This window comes from Scyliorhinus canicula, chromosome 14 (genome assembly GCF_902713615.1).
Source record: "Scyliorhinus canicula chromosome 14, sScyCan1.1, whole genome shotgun sequence".
Classification (NCBI taxonomy): domain Eukaryota; kingdom Metazoa; phylum Chordata; class Chondrichthyes; order Carcharhiniformes; family Scyliorhinidae; genus Scyliorhinus; species Scyliorhinus canicula.
In genome coordinates this window covers 32,058,600-32,072,152 of record NC_052159.1, presented here as the reverse complement: position 1 = coordinate 32,072,152, position 13,553 = coordinate 32,058,600, and the positions used below count along the sequence as shown (strand labels likewise).

At 43.7% G+C, this 13,553-nt stretch overlaps 1 protein-coding gene across 3 annotated transcripts in view; it reads right to left on the bottom strand.

Moving 5' to 3' along the window:
- The window catches only part of LOC119977436 (F-box-like/WD repeat-containing protein TBL1X), a 418,532-nt gene that overhangs the window by 321,609 nt on the left and 83,370 nt on the right, over positions 1 to 13,553 (bottom strand). The window lies entirely within an intron of this gene.

The following is a 13,553-nucleotide window of genomic DNA, read 5'->3' as shown; positions in this document are numbered from 1 at the left end:
GGGCTGAAACGTGGCAAATGACAATCACGCTCCACTGCCAGGCAATGACCATCTTCAGGAACAGAAAATCTATCCATCGCCCAGGCATTCAAATACATAATCATTGCTGAATCCTCCACTATCAATATCCTGGGGGCTTACCACTGACCAGACATATAAAATACATTGATCAGAGGCTGGGAATTCCAAAGTGACTAACTTACCTTCTAACTCCCCAAAACCTATCCACCATTTTCATGGCACAGGTCAGGATGAAATATTTTCCACTTTCCTGGATGTGTACAGTTCCAGCAACATTCAAGAAGTCTGACAACATCCAGGACAAAGCAGCCTCTTTCATCAGCACCCAATCCACCAATATAAACATTCAATCTCCCACCACCAACACACAGAGCAGCACTCGGTATTAGCTACAAGATACACTGCAGTAACTCACCAAAGCTGCTTCACCTGTGACCTGGAACAGTGAGGGCAGTAAATGCATGAAAACACCACCACTTGTAAGTTCCCCTTCAAGCCACTTGCCATTCTGACTGGGAAATATATCCCCGCTCCTTCACTGTCAGGGGATACGCAGGGGCTGGTTTAGCACAGTGCGCTAAATAGCTGCTTGTAATGCAGAACAATGCCAGCAGCCCGGTTCAATTCCCGTACCACCCTCCCCGAACAGATGCCGGAATGTGGCAACTAGGGGCTTTTCACAGTAACTTCATTGAAGCCTACTTGTGACAATAAGCTATTATTATTATTATTATTATTATTATTATTAATAATAAAAGTCCTGGAACTCCCTCCCTAACATCTCTGTGGGTGTCCCTAAACCACATTGACTGCAGCGGTTCAAGAAGGCAGCTCACCGCTACCTACTCAAGGGCAAAGAGGGATACGCAACGGTTGCTAGGCAACACCCACATCCCGCGATACCCACATCCATGAAAGAATCAAAAAATGTCAGAGGCAATGGCGAATCAGCGCAGCAGATCCATCCCCAAGGAGGTTGGGTTCACATTTTGAACCAGTATAAATCTGAATGACTGATACAGAACAATTTCAAACTATTTACTCAGCTCCATTATTTATATTGCAGTCAGCAAAATATTTTATTGTAATTGTTTAAAATTATGAATCACACTCGTAAGATTTTAAAAGTGCAATTAAACCATTAAATTCAGCTGACCAACAAAGAGATTTTAAATAATTATAGGCTAGAAAGGAGCATTGGAGAACTTGGCAGGCAAAATCTTTGCTTTTATTCCATCCGCATATCCATTATTTAATAGAATTCTAGTCTTAAATGTTTGAAATCACTAATATGTTTAGACAAAAACTCAAGCTATATTCAGATCCAATCAAATAACAAACTGAATGGAATCTCATGTATAAGTTATCTTTAAACTGAACACATCTGTTAGTGACATCAAATACCACAGTTGCAGACAATGTTCCCTCTTATTTGTTTTTGGAGATGATTTAAGTGTATGACTCCTTTAAACTTTTTGTACTGTAACACATAGGGGCCAACCAGTAAGCAGCTGCACAAAGACGTTCCAGGTTGCTGCTCGGCTCACAAGGAACATTGGTTGTAAATACGTTTTCATCCATTTTCTTTCAATCGAATTCGTAGAATGTCTGCAGTCAGTAGGTGGTTATTCAGCCCATCGGGTTTGCACCAATCCTCCAAAAGAGTACCCTACCCAGGCCCACTCTCCCACCTCATCCTCGTAACCCCACCTAACCTGCACATCTTTGGACTGTGGGAAGAAACCGGAGCAGCCGGAAGAAACCTACACAGACACGGGGAGAAGGTACAAACCCCACACAGTCACTCAAGACCGGAATTGAACCCGAGTCCCTCGTACTGTGAGGCAGTAGTGCTAACCACTGAGCCACCATTTGTGCTGTCAAAAGGTAGTTAGCTATATAATTCAATGCCAAAAGTAGGGCAGAGGATATTGGCTCTTGGCTATTAGACTAAGCATCGGCTCCCTCATCACCGGTACACTGCAATTGCAGAATGTGAAAATGTACAGGGTACACTTACCAAGCTTAATTCAACACTACCTCTTTCCACCACAATTTTTACCACAAAGAAATACAACATCATGGGACCGTCACCTCTAAGTCACATATCAATCTTATTTGAACCTAATGCAGAACTTCGTAATCACTGGTGATTCCCTAACTAACCCCATTCTGGAAGCACGATTAACATATCTGCGACAGTTCAAGAAGGCCCCAAACCATCATGGGCTAATAGGGCAGGGCGACAAATTGCTTCTTTGCACATGTTTTTTTTAAAATAAATTTAGTGTACCCAATCATTTTTCCAATTAAGGGGCAATTTAGCATGGCCAATCCACCTAGCTTGCACGTTTTTTTTTGGGTTGTGGGGGCGAAACCCACACAGACACGGGGAGAATGTGCAAACTCCACACGGACAGTGACCCAGAGCCGGGATCGAACCTGGGACCTCAGCGCCGTGAGGCGGTTGTGCTAACCACTAGGCCACCGTGCTGCCCTTCTTTGCACATGTTAATCACATCCCCAAAACAAAATTTAAAAATTCTAAACCAAAATACTAATCATAAAATGGTAGGTGAACCTTTTGCACTGCATTACTGCATTTTATGGCTAGTTTTCCAGATTTCCTCTCAGTGTGACATTCAATGAAGTTAAAGATTTCGGAGGTGAATTTGTAGCCGAGAAAACTGTTAATATAATAAGTACAGCATAAGCAAACTTCAGTCCAATTTAAATCATAAGTGGTCATAAATACATTTTCTTGATCTTTAGATCTGAATCATGCATGTTCCCAGACATCCTATGCCCGATTTTCCAACTTTGCACTCCAGCAGTGAGGCTTTCCGTCGGGAATAAAATTCAGAAAACAATCTTTTCTATACCCACTTTGTTTGACTTAAAATCAGGACTGTTTGTCCTGAGGACATTACAGGCTGGATCTCTTCCTGAGGGCAGGTTCAGAGTGTTCTACAAAACAGTACTTAAATTTCAGTGATAATTCTTTCACACTGCAGCCAATCATGTCTACAATAGTTTCCTCCTTTCCTCAATATGCTGTTTTATACCAGATTTTACAGATGTTAGTACGCCTTCCAGTACCTTATCCTGGTACCCATTTTCCATATGCAAGCCTTGACAGACTATTAATCATAGAACATAGAACATAGAACAGTACAGCACAGAACAGGCCCTTCGGCCCTCGATGTTGTGCCGAGTAATGATCACCCCACTCAAGTCCCCAGGGAGAATCACATGCAAGCCAAGCCTGTCCTCAGCAGATGTTTACATGCAGACAGACGCACACTCAGAACACTGTAGGAATCACTGGATAGCAATCAGGAGTGGGAAGCATCGTTGATTTCTTCCCTTCCTTGCCTGGGGTGCTGAAGCTAACTACCTCACCTCAATTGCTATTCCAGCGCACCTCAGGCAAAAAGACTAGGAAATGATCCTGTTGTGTATGATCTGTCAATATAATCAGACAATGCCATTAGTTGACGCCTCTTCAGGGAGTTCCTTCATTTGTCTAGCTGGTTGTCATCCTCTACTTCACCCACAATCATAATAATAATAATCTTTATTGCCACAAGTAGGCTTACATTGCAATGAAATAACTGTGAGAAGCCCCTAGTCGCTACATTCTGGCACCTGTTTGGATACACAGAGGGAGAATTCAGAATGTCCAAATTACCTAACAGCATGTCTTTTCGGGACTTGAGGAAGGAAATTGGAGCACCCAGAGGAAACCCACGCAGACACGGGAAGAACTGTCCGCACAGACAGTGACCTAAGCCAGGAATCGAACCTGGGACTTTGGCACTGTGACGGCACAGTGCTAATCACTGTGCTACCATGCTGCCCACCAGTCTGTGGTCCAGTCTGTAATCAGTCTGTGGTCCAGACTAAGACCTATTTACTAATCGCCAAACTATTTGTGTGACATACTATACACTTTAGTCAAGTTCCCATCCCAATGAAGGTCTTGTGTCAAAGTGGCAAGCTCTTTCACATTGCTCCAACACAACGCCTGCAGTGTAACTGCTGGTTCAGCGAGATATTTGGTAATGCTTGGAACTCTGGTTGATAATCATGTCATCTGTAGTTAAGTAGTCCCAAGTTTACTTTTGGTAGCTTGCTGCGCTACCTTTCCACTTTCATTTTAACACAGCCAAAAAAAAATGACTATGCTGTCAGTTTTTCACAAGTGCAATTAATTTCACCCATTGGCCAGATAGCAAAGCAGCATTTTCAGCGACACAAAGAACTCAACTTTCTCCCATTGAACATTCAGCACAAGGGAACTACATCATTGAGGCTGCCTAAAATAATGTTAATGAAGACAGGATCATGGGGGAATTAAAAAGTGCAACGTTGAGCAAGAATGGGAATTAGAGTTGACTTTTCCACTGTCCCCATTTCTGGGCAGCCAAGGGTCCCAGATTCAGACACGGTGGCTTAGTGGTACTGTCACTGGGCTAGTAATCCAGAGACCCAGGATAAATCTCTGGGGGACCCGGGTTCGAATTCCATCACTGCAGATGGTGAAATTTGAATTCAATAAAAATCTGGAATTAAAAGTTTAATGGTGACCATGAAACTATTGTCGATTGTCGTAAAAACCCTTCTGGTTCACCAATGTCCTTTAGGGAAGGAAATCTGCTGTCCTTACCTGGTCTGGCCTACATGTGACTCCAGACGCACAGCAATGTGGGTGACCCTTAAAAATGCCCCATCAAGGGCAAGTAGGGATGGGCAATAAATGCTGTCACAACTGCGACACCCATGCCCCATGAACGAGTAAAAAAAAAACGGACCCATTTAAAATGGAGATTACATAAAAAGTCAAGGAGACAGCAACTGGAATTTTAGGAGTTAACTTGCCAGAATGTACACCTGCCTACTCCCAACTAAAATCAAGCAGTGGCCCAGCAGAAGAGGCTCCTCCAGGGTTGGATTAATCCAAGCCAAGTTGCTTCCACTCAAGTTTCAATTGCATCCAACTCTTCCCCCCCCCCCCCCCCCCCCCCCCACAGCCTCCAAAATGGATCAATCGTTCTTAACCCTGTTGTCCATGCTGGTGATGACCAGGAGTTAGTGGGCTGCCCTGGAGCCCTCAAGCTCCAACTACAAGAAAATGAAGTTTGGCCCTCAAAACAGACAAAGGTCCACCCATGGAAAATTCACTCCATAGAGTCAAACTGATTTAGAGATCCAATTGGTACATGTCAGAAAAATGTTAAGAGTTGGTGAGTAGAGATGAGATGCGCGATAATCTCCACACTGTCCCCTCAGTCTGACATGGGTCAATCAATCATCAAGTTTCAATATTTGGTTTTGGTTTTTACCAAAGGAATCCCTGCGCAACTTGAAGGAGGAAGTTTACACCGATGATATACAACAACAAAGCGCCTGTTGCTTACATTTTAAATGCAGAACTGAAATAATTCTGCTGTAAATGGCAGGGCATAAAATAACAACCTGCCATCTGCCATTAGCAGAACAATTTCTGCCAACTGGGCTCCTACTTTTAGCAGACAAGATTGCATATGACTGCTCAATCAGTAAGCCTCCAAACCTTCTACATACTATGCACACTTTCACGAACACAATTCTAAATTATTTTAACAAGATGGAACCAAAGTTCACCAGTGTTTACCATGGCCATGGAGGAGATTGCAGAAATCATTCCATAGATTGTCCAAAACATTCCATTTAATTTTAAAATGAAAGGCATAGAATTCTTTTTTAACGTCAAAAAATAGATTCGTGTCATTTCATAGATTTCATAGAATTTACAGTGCAGAAGGAGGCCATTCGGCCCATCGAGTCTGCACCGGCTCTTGGAAAGAGCACCCTACCCAAGGTCAACACATCCACCCTATCCCCATAAACCAGTAACCCCACCCAACACTAAGGACAATTTCGGACATTAAGGGCAATTTATCATGGCCAATCCACCTAACCTGCACATCTTTGGACAGTGGGAGGAAACCGGAGCACCCGGAGGAAACCCTGCATTTAAAATGTAAGCAACAGGCGCGTTGTGATATGATTTTTAAATATTTATCGTACAATAGTATTTGGTTATTTTTGCTATTCTACAAATATAGCAACTAGGACAACTTTTAAACAGAGGATGTTTGATGAAAGATAGTCACACAAGTTTAGTTACAATTTAATGAAGCCTTTAACATTTTTTTTTTAAGTACCCAATAAATTTTTTTTTCAATTAAGGGGCAATTTAGCGTGGCCAACCCACCGACCCTGCACATCTTTCGATTGTGGGGGTGAGACGCATGCAGACGCAGGGGGAATGTGCAAACTCCACACGGACAGTGACCCGGGGCCAGGGTGGAACCCTTGTCCTTGGCATGTTCCGAGTGTGGTGGCTTCCAGATTTCACTATTGGAAAGCAGGAACAGGGAAAGTCTCTTGGTAGCTGGATTATTCCAGGTACTAGACGAAAATTACAATACAAATTATGTACAGTCATGGACCTGGAAATAGGTTCTCAAAAGCCTCACAAGAACAGATAACCCAATATTGGGTCGCAGACCTCTATTTAACGTGACCAACAAGTTGTGGACTCATGTTAGAAATTCCTCGGCAACCCGTCAGCGCATTGTCATGGGGAGAGAAATAAAATAGCAGTGGGGAATGATCTGGAGAGGACAAGTGGGTGCTGCCAAGTCTTCAGTACTGCAATGGAGACAGGAGGAGCACTCCTACTCTTGGCTCCACATTCAGTTAAGTATAATTATTTTCTCAGCCTCAAGTTGTCCCTTTATAGAACACTGATATTGCTTCACCCATGGTTTGGCTCTCAACTTGTTGAAGTTGAAAAGCATTTCACCGAGTTGATAGTTAATCATGACCCTTTGTAGTAATTGGACACAAATTAGTTTCAGGAGCAGACTGAAACAGTTGGTGAGGAAAGTTGGCACAAAACACTTGCTTGATGCCCACCTGGATACAAACGGGCTCGCTCTCCAATCTGCAAAGGACGGTCGCAGTCATACAGTTGTGCAGGAAATTTTGCTGGACATTCAAGACCCTAGGGAAGTTTCCACGGGGCTTTTTGGTTGGTGCAGTCAAAGGCCATTGACAAAGGGCAGCACGGTGGCGCAGTGGTTCGATGCTGCTGCCTCACGGCGCTGAGATCCCTGGTTTGATCCCGGCTCCGGGTCACTGTCCGTGTGAAGTTTGCACATTCTCCCCGCGTTTGCGTGGGTTTCGCCCCCACAACCCAAAAATATGCAGGGTAGGTGGATTGGCCACGTTAAATTGCCCCTTAATTTGAAAAAGTTAATGGGGTACTCTAAAAAAAAATTTAAAGGCCATTGACAAATCAATAAAGGTCACGTGTTGTTGCAGATACTTTTCTTAGATTTGCCAAGCAACAAAGATCATGTCTGTTGTTTGCCTGGTGTGGTCAGAAACCGGGTTGGTTCTCTGCAAGTACTTTCTTACTGACGGGGAGAAAAGGAGCAAAGGGGAAATAAAATGCCAACAGCCTCTTACTCACCTAATGCACTACACATAGGCTCACTGTCACATACATATACTTTCATTGGAAAGCTAAGTACCAGGCATGGAAATAGCCACAATCCATGCATTGGCACCTCTTGGGCTATGTAATTGTCTGAATCCAGGATGGAAAGAATGTGAGCATCGCCCAAGCCATGTGGGATGCAAACGGCAGTTGCACAGACCACAGATTTGTACATTCCACTGTGAGCTTATACCTGGCTCCAAAACTTAGAAGATCCTCAAAGAAACCCAGGACAAACTTTAACACTACAGTCTCCAGAATATAAACCAAGAGGATGATTCCAGTGCAACTTTCTTCCCATTTTGCTCTCAAAGGTTCCAATGACGTCAGCACTGATGGGCTTTGGGACAAAATGAAATGTGCAATCCAAGAAGCATGCACCCAAACTATTGGGTATGAATCTCATATGCAATATAATTTGGATAAGTGTGAAGTTATTCACTTTGGAAGCAAAAACAAGAAGCAGATTACTACCTGAATGGTTGTAAATTGGGAGGGGAGTGTGCAGCGGGACCTGGGTGTCCTTGTGCACCATTCACTGAAGGTAAGCATGCAGGTGCAGCAGGTGGTAAAGAAGGCTAATGGTATGTTGGCTTTCATTGCAAGAGGTTTCGAGTATAGAAGCAGGGATGTGTTGCTGCAATTGTACACGGCCGTGGTGAGGCCACACTTGGAATATTGTGTGCAGTTTTGGTCTCCTTCTCTGAGAAAGGATGTTCTTGCTCTCGAGGGAGTGCAGCGAAGGTTTACCAGACTGATTCCAAGGATGGCGGGACTGTCATATGAGAAGGGATTGACTAGGTTGGGATTGTTCTCGCTGGAGTTCAGAAGAATGAGGGGGGATCTCATAGAGACTTATAAAATTCATTTTTTAATGTAAATTTAGAGTACCCAATTCATTTTTTCCAATTAAGGGGCAATTTAGTGTGGCCAATCCAACTACCCTGCACATCTTTGGGTTGTGGGGGCAAAACCCACGCAAACACAGGGAGAATGTGCAAACTCCACATGGACAGTGACCCAGAGCCAGGATCGAACCTGGGACCTCAGAGCCGCGAGGCAGCAGTGCTATCCACTGCGCCACGGTGCTGCCTGACTTATAAAATTCTAACAGGACTTGACGGGGTAGATGCAGGGAAGATGTTACCAATGATGGGTGTGTCCAGAACCAGGGGTAGCAGTCTGAGGATTCAGAGTAAACCATTTCGGACAGAGATAAGGAGACATTTCTTCACACACAGAGTGGTGAGCCTGTGGAATTCATTACCACAGGAAGTGGTTGATGCTAAAACTTTGAAGATATTCAAGAGGCGGCTGGATATAGCACTTGGGGAGAATGGGATCAAAGACTATGGGGAGAAAGCAGGATTAGGCTATTGAGTTGGATGATCGGCCATGATCGTGATGAATGGCGGAGCAGGCTTGAAGGGCCAAAAGGTCTCCTCCTGCTCCTATCTTCTATGCATCTATGTATGTACACACCAAGACTGTTTGTATAAGAATGATAAAGAAATATGCAAAAGTCTCTTCTTTACTTCATTACATCACAGCAGAAACAAAAATATTACTAACTATACAAATCTGAAGCTCAGAGAACGATACGTGTCATCAAGACCTGTCACCTTATCAATAAGCTAGAGCTCCATCCCCACTTTCACAATGCATCCTTTGCTTCTCATAATCAGTGGCTTCTCTTTATCAGCGGTGTCAATATTTTTCTCTGCTCTCCTTGCCCGATCTCCTCTGATTACTATCCTTCCTTAACCTCTCCCAATAATGCTCTCCTGGCCAGACTCCCATCCTTCATAAGCACCTGCTCCATCAAAACTCTGCTGCATGTATCCTATCTTGCACCAAGTCCCGTTCAGCCACCAGTTTACTTGCAGGCCTACATTGGTTCCCTGGTTCCTAATGCCTCAAATTTAAAAGTCCCATCTTTGAGTCCAGTTCCCTTGTAAACCTTCCCACAGCTCAGTGTTTCTCCAACTCTTAGCATGGCAAGGTTCAACAGTGGTTAGTACTGTTGCCTCACAGCACCAGACATCTGGGTTCAATTCCAGCCTTGGGTCACTGTTTGTGTGGCGATTGTACATTCTCCCAGTGTCTGCGTGGGTTTCCTTCGGGTGCTCCATTTCCCTCCCACAGTCCAAAGATGTACAGGTTGGGTGGATTGGCCATGCTAAATTCCTCCTAGTGTCTTAGGAGGGGTTACAGCGTTATGGGGATAGGGTGGGGGCCTCTTTCAGAGGATTGGTGCAGACTCGATGGGCCGAATGGCCTCCTTCTGCACTGTGGTAATTCTATGCTTCATGGTCCCTTGTACTCTCTTCACCTCACCATTATTGATGTAACTTTAGCCACACTTGACCCTATACTCTGAACTTCTCTCTCAATGAAGCACCTGGCTGTTTCCCTATCTTAGAAGTGCGGATATGGAAGCAAATTTTAAACAAAATAGCATTAAAATTGCTTCAGCAATACACAATTTTAGATCAAACGTGCAGCTTTATTGATACATGAGTCAATGGGATTTCTGGTTTCATGTTCCAGCTGGACACTGGAAAACTCAAATCAATATTTTGAGTACTGACATTAATATCAAGTGTTTTGATGACTTACAAAGTCCACAAGGAATGTAAAGACATTAGAACAGCAACTGCCCCCTATTTTATTGATTTGATTAAAGCTGGTCAACAAAAGAAATCAAAAATCAAAGAAATAAAGCCCATGAGAGCAAGGCTTTTAAGTTTCTCACTGGATTTTTTTGTTTAAAACTGAGAACATTGATTCACTAGATTGCTGCTCACTGTCTCTGATCCCAAGTGTCAAAATGCAGAAAATCCAAAGGAACAGCTGTTCTCAGTTTCGATTCAGAATGGCTCCTGTAAATAATCTCAAAACTGAATTGAATTCCTCCTGAATTAAGTCTTGCAAATACAATATGCAAACTAAGCCACAGGTATCCTACCACTTAGCAGTGCAGGATTTCACACCATGTTATGTGCCACTCGGGTTAAATATACCAAACATTCTTTTATATAAATGACAGCACTTTATCCATAAACAAACTCATCACAATCAGCTTACAATGGTATGCAATCAACCAGTCCCACATGCTCTGGTCCTACTCCAGACTGATCAATTCTGGGCCATGTTCTGTTCGTCGGAGGTGGGGGGGGGGGGGGGGGGGGGGGGGGGGGGGAGAGTGACGCCCTGCCCTTCGCCTCCCTGATAGCCCGGCGATGACTCCCACTTGGGTGGAGATTGGCAGCACACCGCCCAAAGGCTCAGACTGGCTCCCGGACCTAGCGGAATTCCTGAGGCTAGGAAAGACCAAATTGTTGGAGCTGCATTCACCCCGTCAAATGGAGATTATTCGATCACACTTCTGATGTGTCCTGTGGATGATGGACAGGCTTTGGGGAGTCAGGACATGTGCTACTTGCTGCAGAATTCACAGCCTCTGATCTACTCAGAGGCACAGTACTTATATTGCCAGTCAGTTCAGTTCCTGGTCAATGGTAACCCACAGAATGTTGATAGTTGAGGATTCAGCAACAGTAATGCCATTGAATACCATGCAAAACTAGTGAGATTCTCTCTTGTTGGATATCGTCATTGCCTCACACTTGTGTGGTGTGAATGTTACTTGCCACTTAGCAGCCCAAGCTTGAATGTTGTCTAGATCTTGCTCCATATGGGCAGGAACTGATTCAGTATCTGAGGAGTTGTAAATGGCACTGAACATTGTGCAGTAATCAGGAAACATCCCTACTGTTGAACTGATAAAGGAAGAAAGGTAATTGATGAAGCAGCGGTAGATGGTTGGGCCTAGAACCTTGGGCCCTGACGGACCTCTGCAGTGAAGTCCTGGAACTGAGATGATTCACCTTCAACAACCACAACCATCTATCTTTGTGTGAGGTATGATTCCAACCAGTGGAATGTTTTCCCTGATTCCCATTGACACCAGTTTTGCTAGGGTTTATTGATGCCATACTCCATCAAATGCTGCATTGATGTTGGGGCAGTTACTCTAACCTCACCTCTGAGTTCTTTTGTCCATGTTTGTACCAAGGCTGTAATCAGGTCAGGAGCTCAATGATCCTGGCAGAACCCAGACCGTGCGCCAATGATCAAGTTTTTGCTGAGTATTTGCTGCTCGATAGCACTGTTGGTGGCCCCCTCCATCACTTTGGTGAAGTTTGAATTTAGACTAATGGGACAGTAATTGGTCTGGTTGGTCTTGTCCTGCTATTTATGGGCAGGACATACCTGGACAGTTTTCCTCATTGATTGGTAGGTGCCAGTGTTGTAGCTGTACTGGGTCAGCTTGGTTAAGGGTGCAGCTAGTTCTGGAGAACACGTCTTCAGTAGTATTGCTGGAATATTGTCAGGGTTCCATAGCCTTTGCAGCATCTAGTACCTTATGTGATCATAAAATAGCCAATAGGACAATTTTTTATTGAGTTTAACAAAGTGCTTTGTTTTATTACTTAAACCCATCTAATTAAAATAAATAAATAAACATCAATATTCACACACACAAATTACAGAGTGGGATGAAAAAATTGACTAAATTAGAATTCATTTAAAAAAGTAAGCATTTCTAGTCTGTACTTTGGCAACTCAACTGGCGTCAGGATGAAGTCAATTATGTCAATGTTTCTGATTTAAAAGATGTAGACAATTTAATTAAACCCCACTTCGGTCTTCTCCCTGAGCTGCTTGTTCTCAGTTCTTCTGAGAAAAAATGCATTTAAAACATACAAATGGTTGACTTGTCATTTATTCTTCCTTCAACTGCCTTGCCCCTGTATTCTATAGGTAACTTGATTAGCTTATTGTCCAAGCAATTAGTCTTAATCGTCTGTCTCCATTCATTGAATACCTCAGATGATTGCCATGGGTGCTGCTAATGAGACAGGAGATGCGAGTCCATCACACATTATTGGTTTTGATCAGTGGACTGACTCTACTCCAATAAATTGGAATGTGGAATGTACAGCAATGCAAATAGAGTTAGCCATCTTGGGCTGTGAATTGAAATCACTTTGGTATATGTGTTTTTAAAAACTCAGTTTTTATAAGTAGAATTCAGTTTTGCAGCTGGTGGATTAAAATAATTATTTGGCAGAAAGCACATCTTTATGACAGTACACAGAAAAATGGACATTGAGCCGAAATCGAAATACTGAACCACATTGACAAAGGGGATTAAGCGAACGGCATAAGGACTTCCAGTGGCGGCATGTATGGGGAGGTCGTGCACTTGGTAGCTCTGACCAGGATCTGCGATTTTAAGGCCTTTTTGCTCTTTTTTGGGAGACTTTTGCAGGAAAGCATTCGAGTTTGAGAATAGAGGGTTCCTGCAATGAATACATGACAAGAGGAAAATGAAAAGGAACAAAAAACCCACAGTAGGTAATTCTTTGGTGGATTTAGAGGCTCAGTGCAGTTTGTCAGCAGAGAAAATAGCGGCTGCATCGTTGTCAATGACGGCCTCCCGATAACAGTAGACATACTCTCGGATGTGCTCACAAAGGAGCTTGAAAAACACTTTGACAAGTAATGAAAATTGGTGTCGGAGAGTCTACGAAAATCTATTGAGGTGGCGTTGGGCCTAGTCCGGGTAAAATTACTAAAACTGCTGAGGCAGTAAAGAAGCACGGTGAGGTGCAAGAGGGTGTGGAGAAGGTGTTGATGAGGTATGGTGAGCAGCTTGCATCACTGGATGCCGAGATGGCGGGATGGTCGATGAGATTAAGAGATTAAAGGTTAACGGTCAATGATCTTGAAAATTGGTCAAGGGGCAGAATCTCAGAGTCATGGGGTTGCAGGGGGGGGAAGGGGGGTCGTGGGCCTGAATCCCACAGAATATCTATTGCGGATATTTGGGGAGGTGATGGTCGAGCATGGCCTTGCGTCCCCTCCGGAGCTGGACAAGGATCATCAGACACTTTGGCAGAGGGCTCGGCCG